Genomic DNA, 12,135 nt, shown 5'->3' with positions numbered 1-12,135 from the left:
CATTTCTCTTAGGTGTCAGTCTGGAGCAGAATCGCTGGGTCACTGGGTAGGCAGACTGTGAGCTGTGGTATATACCGCCAACAGTTTTCCAAAGTGGTTGAAACAGTTTATACATCCATCATGAACGCATGAAAGTTTTGTTTGCTTCATATCCAGATAATGCGTGCTGTTAGTTTAATTAAATTACTTTTTAAAAATTTAAATCGAATTAATTCACATATAGCATATTATTAGTTTCAGAGGTAGAATTCAGTGATTCATCAGTTGCATACAATACCCAGTGCTCATTACATCAAGTACCCTCCTTAATGCCCATCACCCAGTTACCCCATCCCCCCTCTGACCTCCCCTCCAGCAACCCTCAGTTTGTTTCCTATAGATAGGACTCTCTTATGGTTTGTCTTCCTCTCTGATTTTGTCTTATTTTATTTTTGTCTCCCTTCCCCTATGATCCTCTGTTTTGTTTCTTAAACTCCACATATGAGTGAAATCATATGATAATTATCTTTCTCTGATTGACTTATTTCACTTAGCATAATAGCCTCTAGTTCCATCCATGTCATTGCAAATGGCAAGATTTCATTTTTTGATGGCTGAGTAATATTCCATTACACACACACACACACACACACACACACACACACACACACCCCTCTTCTTATCCATTTATCTTTCAATGGACATCTGGGCCTTTTCCATAGTTTGGCTATTGTGAACATTTCTGCTATAAACATTGAGGGGCAGGTGACCCTTTGGATCACTATGTTTGTATCCTTTGGGTAAATACTTAGTAATGTAATTGCTGGGTCATAGAGTAGCTCTATTTTTTTTTTTAAGATTTTATTTATTTATTTGACAGAGAGAGATGGCCAGCGAGAGAGGGAACACAAGCAGGGGGAGTGGGAGAGGAAGAAGCAGGCTCCTAGTGGAGGAGCCTGATGTGGGGCTCAATCCCAGGACTCTGGGATCATGCCCTGAGCTGAAGGCAGACGCTTAATGACTGAGCCACCCAGGCGCCCCTAGAGTAGCTCTATTTTTAACTTCTCGAGGAACCTCCATACTGTTTTCCAGAGTGACTGCACCAGCTTGCATTCCCACCAGCAATGTAAGAGGGTTCCCCTTTCTCTCCATCCTCGCTAACATCTATTGTTTCCTGACTTATTAATTTTAGCCATTCAGATGTGTGAGATTGTATCTCATTGTGGTTTTGATTTGTATTTCCCTGATGCCAAGTGATGTGGAACATTTTTTCATGTGTCTGTTGGCTATTTGTATGTCTTCTTTGGAGAAATGTCTGTTCATGTCTTCTGTCCATTTCTTGACTGGATTATTTGTTTTTTGGGTGTTGAGTTTGGTAAATTATAGATTTTGGATACTAGCCCTTTAGCTGATAAGACATTTGCAAGTATCTTCTCCCATTCTGTTAGATGTCTTTCGGTTTTGTCGACTTTCCTTCCTGCAAAAGCTTTTTATTTTGATGAAGTCCCAATAGTTCATTTTTGCTTTGTTTCCCTTGCCTTTGAAGACGTGTCTAGCAAGACACGTGTGTCTTGCTGTGGCTGAGGTCGAAGAGGTTGCTGGCTGTGTTCCCTCTAGAATTTTGATGGATTCCTGTCTCACCTTTAGGGCTTTCATCCACTTTGAGTCTATTTTATGTATGGTGTAAGAAAATGGTCCACTTTCATTCTTCTACATATGGCTGTCCAATTTTCCCAACACCATTTGTTGAAGAGACTGTCTTTTCTCCCCATTGGATATTCTTTCCTGCTTTGTCAAAGATTAGTTGACCGTAGTGTTGAGGGTCCATTTCTGGAGTCTCTAGTCTGTTCCATTGATCTATGTGTCTGTTTTTATTCCCGTATCATGCTGTCTTGATGACCATAGCTTCGTAATACAGCTTGACTTCCAGAATTGTGACACCTCCAGCTTTGATTTTCTTTTTCAAAATTCCTTTGGCTATTTGGGATCTTTTCTGTTTTCATACAAATTTTAGGATTGTTTGTTCCAGCTCTGTGAAAAATGTTGATGATATTTTGATAGGGATTTCATTGAATGTGTAGATTTCTCTGGGTAGCATGGACATTTTAGCAATATTTATTCTTCCAATCCATGAGCATGGAATGTTTTTCCATTTCTTTCTGTCTTCCTCAATTTCTTTCATAAGTGTTCTATAGTTTTCAGAGTACAGATCATTGCCTCTTTGGTTAGGTTTATTCCTAGGTATCTTATGGTTTTTGGTGCAGTTGCAAATGGGATTGATTCCTTAATTTCTCTTCCTTCTGTCTCATTGTTAGTCTATAGAAATGCAACTGACTTCTGTGCGTTGATATTATATCCTGCCACTTTGCTGAATTCCTGTGTGAGTTCTAGTAATTATGGTGTAGAATCTTTTGGGTTTTCCACATAGAGTATCTTGTCATCTGCAAAGAGTGAGAGTTTGATTTTTTCTTCTCTGATTTGGATGCCTTTTAATTATTTTGTTGTCAGATTGCTGAGGCTAGGACTTCTAGTACTATGTTGAACAAGAGTGGTGAGAGTGGATGGACATCCCTGTCATGTTCCTGACCTTCGGGAAAGCTCTCAGTTTTTCCCTATTGAGGATGGTATTCACTGTGGTTTTTTTGTATATGGATTTTATGATATTGAGTTATGTTCCTTCTATCCCTACACTGTGGAGAGTTTTAATCAAGAAAGAATGCCGTATTTTTCAAATGCTTTTTCTGCATGTATTGAGAGCATCATATGATTCTTTCTTTTATTCCTGTGGTGTATCACATTGGTTGATTTGGGGATGGAGAACCACCTTTGCAGTGCAAGAATAAATCCCACTTGGTCATGGTGAATAATCCTTTTAATGTACTGTTGGATCCTATTGGCTAGGATCTTGGTGAGTATTTTGGCATCCATGTTCATCAGGGATATTGGCCTGTAATTCTCTTTGGTGGGTTCTTTGTTCAGGTTTTGGGATCAAGGTAATGCTGGTCTCATAGAAAGAGTTTGAAATTTTTCCTTCCATTTCTATTTTTTGAAACAGCTTCAGAAGAATAGGTATTAATTCTTCTTTAAATGTTTGGTAGAATTCCCTTGGGAAACCATCTGGTTCTGGACTCTAGTTTTTTTTGGGAGTATTTTGATTACTGCTTCAATTTCTTTGCTGGTTATGGCTCTGTTCAGGTTTTCTATTTCTTCCTGTTTCGGTTTTGGAAGTTTTTATGTTCCTAGGAATGTATCCATTTCTTCCAGATTGTCTAATTTGTTGGCATATAGTTGCTTATATGTTCTTAAAATTGTATTTCTTTGGTGTTGGTTGTGAACTCACCTCTTTCATTTATGATTTTATTTATTTGGGTCCTTTCTTGTTTCTTTTTGATAAGTCTGGCTAGGGGTTTATTAATCTTAATTCTTTAAAGAACAAGCTCCTAGTTTTGTTCATCTGTTCTGCTGTTCATTTGATTTCTATTTCATTGCTTTCTGCTCTAATCTTTATTATTTCTCTTGTCATGCTGTATTTAGGCTTTGTTTGCTGTTCTTTCTCCAGGTTCTTTAGGTGTAGGGTTAGGTTGTGTATTCGAGACCTTTCTTGTTTCTTGAGAAAGTCTTGTAGTGCTATATACTTCCCTCTTAGGACTTCCTTTGCTGCATCCCAAAGGTTTGAACAGTTGTGTTTTCATTTTCATTTGTTTCCATGAATTTTTAAAATTCTTTAATTTCCTTGTTGACCCATTCATTCTTTAGTATGATGCTCTTTAACCTTCATGTATTTGTGTTCCTCCCAAATTTCCTCTTGCGATTCAGTTCAAGTTTTAAAGCGTTGTGGTCTGAGAATATCCTGGAGTAATCCCGATCTTTGGTACTGATTGAGACCTGATTTGTGACCCAGTATGTGATCTATTCTGGAGACTGTTACATGTGCACTCGAGAGGAGTGTGTATTCTGTTGCTTTAGGATGAAGCTTTCTGGATATATCTGTGAAGTCCATCTGGTCCAGTGTGTCATTGAAAGTCCCAGTTTCATTTTTGATCTTCTCTTAGATGATCTGTCCATTGCTGTGAGTAGGATGTTAATGTCCCCAATGATTCTTGTATTGTTATCAATGTGTTTCTTTAATTTTCTTATTAATTGGTTTATATAATTGGGTTCTCCTAAGTTAGGGTTATAAATATTTACAATTGTTAGCTCTTTGTTGGATAGACCTTTTAATTGTAATATAGTGTCCTTGTTCATCTCTTATTACAGTCTTTGGTTTATTTATTTATTTTTGTAAGAATACTTTTTTATTATGTTAGTCACCATACAGTACATCCCTAGTTTTTGATGTAAAGTTCCATGAGTCATTACTTGCATATAACACCCAGTGCACCATGCAATACGTGCCCTCCTTAATACCCATCACTGGCCTATCCCAATCCCCCACCCCCTCCCCTCTGAAGCCCTCAGTTTGTTTCCCAGAGTCCACAGTCTTTCATGGTTCATTCCCCCTTCTGTTTACCCCCCTCCTTTCTTCTTCCCTTACAGTCTTTGGTTTAAATCTAGTTTGTCTGATATAAGGATTGCTACCTCAGCTTTCTTTTGATGTCAGTTAGCATGATAAATGATTCTCCACCCCTCACTTTCAATCTGAAGATATCTTTGGGTCTAAAATGAGTCTCTTGTGACAGCATATCGATGGGTCTTTTTTTTTTTTTAATCCAATCTGATACCCTGTGTCTTTTGATTGGGGCTTTTAGCCCATTGACATTCTGAGTAACTATTGAAAGATACAAATTTAGTGCCATTGTATTACCTGTAAAGTCCCCATTTCTGTATATTGTCTCTGTTCCTTTCTGGTCTTTGTTACTTTTGGGCTCTCTCTTTGCTCAAAGGATCCCCTTTAGTATTTCTTGTAGGATGGTTTAGTGATCACAAATTCGTTTGGTTTGTGTTTGTCCCAGAAGCTGTTTATCTCTCCTATTATGAATGACAGCCTTGCTGGATAAAGGATTCTTGGCTGGATATTTTTCTCATTTAGCTTCCCAAATATATCATGCCAGTCCCTTTGGCCTGCCAGGTCTCTGTGGATAGGTCTGCTGCCAATCTAATGTTTCTATCCTTGTAGGTTAAGGACCTCTTGTCCTGAGCTGCTTCAGGATTTTCTCTTTATTTCTGAAATTTGCAAGCTTCACTATTACATGTTGAGGTGTTGACCTATTTTTATTGATTTGGGGGGGTTCTCTGTCCCTCCTGGACTTGCATGCCTGTTTCTTTACCCAGATTAGGGAAGTTCTCAGCTATAATTCATTCAAATAAGCCTTCTGCCCCCCCTTCCTCTGCTATAACCCCAGTTATTCTAATATTGTTGTGTTTTATGGTACCGCTGATCTCTGGAATCCTCCCCTCGTGATCCAGTAGTTGTTTATCTTTTTCTCAGTTTCCTATTCTCCAACATTTTGTCTTCTACATTGCTGACTCTCTCTTCTATCCCATTTATCCTAGCAGTTAGAGCCTCCATTTTTGATTGCATCTCAGTAATAGCCTTTTTGATTTTGGCCTAATTAGATTTAGTTTTTTTATTTCTCCAGTAAGGGATTCTCTAGTGTCTTCTTTGCCTTTTTTAAGCCCAGCTTGTATCTTTATAATCGTTGTTTTGAATTCTAGTTCCAATGTCTTACTTATATCCATATTGATTAATTCCCTGACAGTGAGTACAGCCTCTTGTTCTTTGTTTTGGGGTGAGTTTTTCCATCTCATCATTATCTCCAGAAAAGAGTAAATGAGAGAGAGAGAGAAAATACAAAAATAGCAACAACACAAGAAAAATACAGACTAAACAAATCAGAAGATAACAAAAACAAACAAATGGGAAAAAAAGGAGGGAAAGAGAAATCAAACCAGAAGTTGAACAGAACACAAAAATAAACTAGATCTTGGGAGTATTTTGGTCTGTTTGTTAGAAGAAACTGGATCCCAAAATAGGAAAGAAAGAAAAACTTATATATATACAAAAATAAATTGAATACAATGAAAGGAAAGCAAAAATAAAAAAAATATATATAACATAAATGTAAGAATAAAAATTAAAAAAGACTTAAAAAAAGAATTGATAGGAAGATCAGTAGGAGAAGAAAGGGATAAAGAAAGGGGGGGTAATCAGAAGAGGGAATGAACCATGAAAGACTATGAACTCTGGGAAACAAACTGAGGGCTTCAGAGGGAAGGGGGTGGAGGAATGGGATAGACTGGTGATGGGTAGTAAGGAGGGCATGTATTGCATGGTGCACTGGGTGTTATATGCAAGTGCTGAATCATGGAACTTGAAAAAAAAGAATTGATAAATAAGAAATTAGCTGAAAAGGAAAAAAATGTTAAACAGAAAGACTAAAGAATAGGAAGAAAAAACCGTGAATGCTATATACTGTTTTCCCTGAGAGCTGAAATTTTGCATCTCTCTATGATTGGTAAATTTGGTCCTAGCTGGTTGTTCCTGCTGTTCTTCTGGGGGAGGGGCCTGTTGGGCTGACTCAGGTGTCTTTGCTCAGGTGGAATTGCACAGCCCTTGCCAGGGGCTGGCTCAGTGTAAGTGGCTCCGGATTGCACTATGTGGTGCTGTTTTGCTCCCTGAAGGCTTTTAGTACTGATGTGGGGGGGGGGGGATGAAAATGGCGGTGCCCCATCTCCAGCCCTGGAGCTGGGGTTTGCCCTCTTTTAGTTATGGTTGGAGTTGTTGTTTTTTTTTTTTAAGATTTTTTTTTTTTTTTTGAGAGAGAGGGCGCTCAAATAGGGGGAGGGGGAGAGGGAGAGAACTTTAAGCAGTCTCTTCGCTGAGTGCAGAGCCTACCCCAGGGCTCAATCTCACAACCCTGAGATCATGACCTGAGCCAAAATCAAGAGCTGGACGCTTAACTGACTGAGCCACCCAGGCATCCCACATTATGGTTAGAGTCTTAAGAGCAAAGTGTGAAGAAGCCTGGGCCAACCTCTCTCCTCTAGGTTGGGAGACCACATGAAGAGGGCCTTGCTGATGGTGGGCACCAACCACCAGGCATGTGAGTGAGGCCATCTTGGGCTATCCAGCCCCTGGCAAGCCTCCACGTGATGGCAGTTGCATGAATGACCCTAGGTGAGACCATCAGTAGAACTGCTCAGCTGAGTTCAGCTCAGATTGCCAACTCACAGAATTATGAGCACATAATGTAATGGACACAGAAGTTAGTATCAGAAAGAGGATGCTGCTGCAACAAAAACTTAAAATTTGGCATTGACTTTGGAATTTGGCAGCGAGAAAGAAGCTATAGAGGGGTGAAGAAATTTCAGCTTGAAACATGGTGAGGGACCTGCTGCCAGGTGTTAGAAAAAGTCTGTGTGGTTATGTGGTATGAGAACCATTGGCAAACACGTTGTCATGGTAACTTGGGAGTCAGACCATGAACTTGTGGATCTGACTAAGGAGGGGGCTTCCCCCGTCTCTGGCCCTACCCCCAACCTTCCTCATGACTACCTGCTGGTGGTCCCAGAAGAGCCTGATGGTGGGTGAGAAGTCCCCTTGTGTCTGATTTTCCCGGATGCTCCACCCTCACACCAGCCCACACCTGGCCTTTAGCAATTAGTTAAAACTTGTAGCAGAAATCTCCCCCTCGTCTGGTGCACTGTCTTCATCCCATGCCACAGGCGAGCCAGTGCTCCTGTCCATCTCTCTTCCCCTAGATTTCTGGCTATTGGGTTGCCTGTGACCTCAGCTCTCTGATGGGTTCAAGGACGTTATGTTTTTGTTGATTATTCAGCCTTTTCCTGTGGCTGTGGTGGCAGCAGTGTCTGGCAGGTTTCTACATCCAAGGCGGAAGCCAGGAACCAGGTTCTTTCTTAAATCACATGTCTTTTGGGACCTGATTGTTTATGACATCACCTTCCTCTTTTCTGTAAGTTCCCTTAAAGCAGAGATCACATGGAGCCTGTTCAGTGCAACTTCCTTTAAGCCTAGCACTGCAGTGGGCAGAAAAATAATTAAAAAAAAAATAATGATAAAAGAAAATAAGCCTTCGGCATGCTTGCTGAGTCTACGTGAGCTCCTACTGGAGCAGCTTCTCCCTGGTAACCCATCAGGCTGCAGGATCCTGTGGGCTGCTTCCTCTCACCAACACTGAGTCAAAGCCATAGCCTCTGAAAGTTACTATCACCCAGCAGTCTCCATGCTGAGTGCAGACAGCACAGTGCCTGGTATTCATGGGGAATTTACTACCAGGCACTTAGGCACTTTCTAGGCATCTGGATCAGTCTGAGGCTGTACTTGCTGACTTAGGAGATTCTCCCTCCTCAAATCCCTCTCCTGTGTGTTGTCAGGCACCCAGTGAGTTTCTTTATCCCAGTTGTTTTCTCTGTACCCTCTCTGGTTAACAAGAGAGCATTATGTAATGTGATTCCACTTGTATGTGGAGTTTAAGAAACAAAACAGATAAACATAGGGGAAGGGAAGGAAAAATAAAATAAGATGAAAACAGAGAGGAAGGCAAACCATAAGAGACTCTTAACTCTACTTGACTTATTTCACTTGGCATAATCTCCACTTCCATCCGTGTTGATGCAAATGTTAAGTAATCATCATTTCTGATGGCTCAGTAATATTCCATTGTCTATATGGACCACGTCTTCTTTATCCATTCATCTGTTGAAGGGCATTTTGGCCCCTTCTGCAGTTTGACTAATGTGGACATTGCTGCTATGAACATTAGGGTGCATATGGCCCTTCTCTTCACTATGTCTGTATCTTTGGGGTAAATAGTAGTGCAATTGCTGGGTCATAGGGTAGCTCTATTTTTAACTTTTTGAGGAACCTCCACGCTGTTTTCTAAAGTGGTTGTACCAACTTGCATTCCCACCAATGATGTAAGACAATTATCATATGGTTTCACTTATTCGTGGAACATAAGGAATAACAGGGAGGACATTAGGAGAAGGAAGGGAAAAATGAAGAGGGGAAAACAGAGGGGGAGATGAACCATGGGAGACTATGGACCCCAGGAAACAAACTGAGGGTTTCAGAGGGGAGGGGGGTGGGGAGATAGGCTAGCCCGGTGATGGGTGTTTCTTAACACGTGTTGCAATGAGCATTGGGTGTTATGCAAACAATGAATCATGGAACACTACATAAAAAACTAATGATGTACAGTATGATGACTAACATAACGTAAAAAAAAAGATACTCTTAATTCTAGCGAACAAACAGGGTTGCTGGAAGGGAGAGGGGTGGGGGGATGGGGTAACTGGGTGATGGGCATTAAGGAGGGCACTTGATGTAATGAACACTAGGTATTGTATGCAACTGATGAGTCACTGAATTCTACCTCTGAAACTAATACAGTGTATGTTAATTAAGTTGAAGTCAAATGAAAATTAAAAAAGAGAGAGAGAGAGTGATTTAGTAGAAAGAGCCCAGGCTTTGACAGTCAAGAGGCTAGAATGTGTCTTGGTCCCACCAGTTCCTGGTTTTGTGATGTCAGACATGTTTTCTTGTTGAACAAGCCATAGACTGATGCTCATCTTAGAGCTGTAGGAACCCTTTCCTGAGCTAGTCAGGAAGCTTCCTGGTGGGGGGCACTGTCGTATTCTTTGTTCCCTCATCAATAGGAAACCCAAAGCACCACCAAACAGGCTGGCTGTATAATCCGCTGGTAATGCTAAGGAAAGAAAAGAAAAAAGCAGAACTGTGGGTCCGATAATAAAATATGAGGAAGACAGCATCCTTCTGTCTTCTCATGTATAAGGGAAGATGCTTCTCGTGTATAAGGGAAGCCACACATATGAATTCTCCTGGGGTTATTTGTACAGGAAATATTTTTATGCTTACAAGAAAACATAGAATGTTCTCCATAGCTGGGCTAGATGACCTCTGCTCCACGAGAAGCAGCTCTCCACCATCTCTTTCTGGGTAGAATTACAACAGCATGTATGGTCTATTTCAGACTGGTAATGTTTAAGAACAGGAAAAAAAATCAGTCAATGGTGAGAGAAATCAGAATAGTGGCTACCTTTGGGAGTTATCAACTGCGAAGATGAGGCAGGAACTTTCTGGGGTTTTATGCCTTGATTGCTTGGTCTCATAGGTTTGCACACATATAAAAATTCATTGAGCAGGGGACTTCTGATCTATGCCCTTCACACACCTCACTGAATATACTTGTTATCCCCACCGCCCAAATGATGTGAGAACTATTTACCCAGTTGGAGAATCTTTTCTGTTATTTTTGCTTTTTCCCCAGCTTGATTTTGTGCTATCCTGAGAAATGAAAGAAAAAAAAGGGGGAAAACAAAAACAAGACTTATTTTTATTAGTTTCTCAGGAAAAAGAGGCTAATACTTGGGTTAAAGAAAAGAGTATTATGTGGGGATTTTTCATTTTTCTACCAACGTGATTATTGCTATAAGCTGAAATCCCATGCATCTTTAACCTTTCACTTCCCAAATATGTTAAGAAAGATCAGATGTAGCTAACCTGTTGGCCATTGAATAACTTGAAGGACAATTGTGTAAAATTGAGGAGGGCCTCCTTGAGAGGTCAACTATAGTTTCTGTATGACTTTTCTCTCCGGTGCCTGGCGGAGTAGCTAACATACAGTAGGTGCTCAATATGTGCTTTCTAATTTATTTCTTTATTTTGAGGAAACCTTTGTCACTTAGGTTAGCCTGCAATAGGAAATGCAATTTTTGACTGGCGTCCATGTTTGCTGGGTCATTTCCACCTGTCAAACATTGGTCTACATGTCGTTGAAGTTGTAAAAGCAATAGAAAGCCAAGCTATTGGCTTGGAGTTAAGATGGCGGAGGAGTAGGGGACCCCTTTTTCAGCCGGTCCCCTGAGTCGAGCTGGATAGGTACCAGACCAGCCTGAACATCCACGGAATCAGCCTGGGATGCAGAAAGATACATCTGGATCTCTACAAATGAACATCTCCAGCGCTGAGTATTGAGGTACGAAGCGGGGAGCCGTGAAACCGCGCACAGATATCGGAAGATAAACGGAAGGGGGAGGGAACCGCCGCATTCGGGAGCTGGGAAGTGGCAGCCACCTGCACGGGGAAGCGGGTGGACTCGCAGACCGGCACCCGCAAGAGAGCAGACTGAGACCATGAGCCGAGGAGCACGTGCCACCAGACTGAAATGGAGCTCCGGTGTGCTCACTGGAACCAGACTGAGACCGGGAGCTCCGGGAGCGCGCGGGGGCAGCTGGCGGCTGGCGGTGTTAGAAACACAAAGGACAGAGACCTGCTGGCCCTGGAAGTGAGGGCTGGGACGTCGGGTGTGGGGCGCACATCCCAGGATGCTGCAGGTGAGCAGCACCAACAGTAACGGAGTTAAAGTGGCCAGAACATCAGTGGAGAACGGTTCGCGATCCCTCTGTTCTGAGACAGAGGCTGAGATTCGGCCACTGCTGCTCTGACTCTCAGAAGAGGCACAGCAAACCGCCAGGGAAAGCCGCCAGAAAACAAAAGCCTGGAAAGACCGGCTCACAGCGTGCCCATCCCCATCCCCCCTCGCAGGGGACACGGAGACTCCACCCAAACAGGGTTGCCTGAGTATCGGCGCCCCAGGCCCTTCCCCCAGAAGGCAGGCTGAAAAATCAAGAAGCCCACATTCCTAAGATCCCTATAAAACAAGGGCGCATGGCCTGGGTCCTGGTCAATAATTTGGGCTCTGGACAACCCCGCAACCTCTCCTCATCAGAATGACGAGGACAAATCCTCCCCAGCAAAGAAAAGACAATGAGTCTGTGGCCTCTGCCACAGAACTAATGGATATGGATATAACCAAATTATCAGAAATGGAGTTCAGAGTAACAATGGTCAAAATGATGTGTAGACTTGAAAAAAGTATTAATGAAAATGTTAATGAGAGTATAGAATCTCTAAGGGCGGAAATGAGAGCAAATCTGGCAGAAATTAAAAATTCTATGAGCCAAATGCAGGCAAAACTAGAGGCTCTGACGGCCAGGGTGAATGAGGCAGAAGAATGTATCAGTGAATTGGAGTATTGGTTAGTAGAAGAGAAAGCTAAAATAGAATCTGGACTCAAAAAAATCCACGCCCACGAATGTAGGTTACAGGAGATTACTGACTCAATGAAACGTTCCAATGTCAGAATCATCGGCATCCCTGAGGGGGTGGAGAAA

The sequence above is a fragment of the Ursus americanus genome, chromosome 14 (genome assembly GCF_024610735.1).
Source record: "Ursus americanus isolate L20-20 chromosome 14, mUrsAme1.1.p, whole genome shotgun sequence".
In the NCBI taxonomy this organism is placed as follows: Eukaryota; Metazoa; Chordata; class Mammalia; order Carnivora; family Ursidae; genus Ursus; species Ursus americanus.
Note: the sequence above shows the minus strand (reverse complement) of the source record.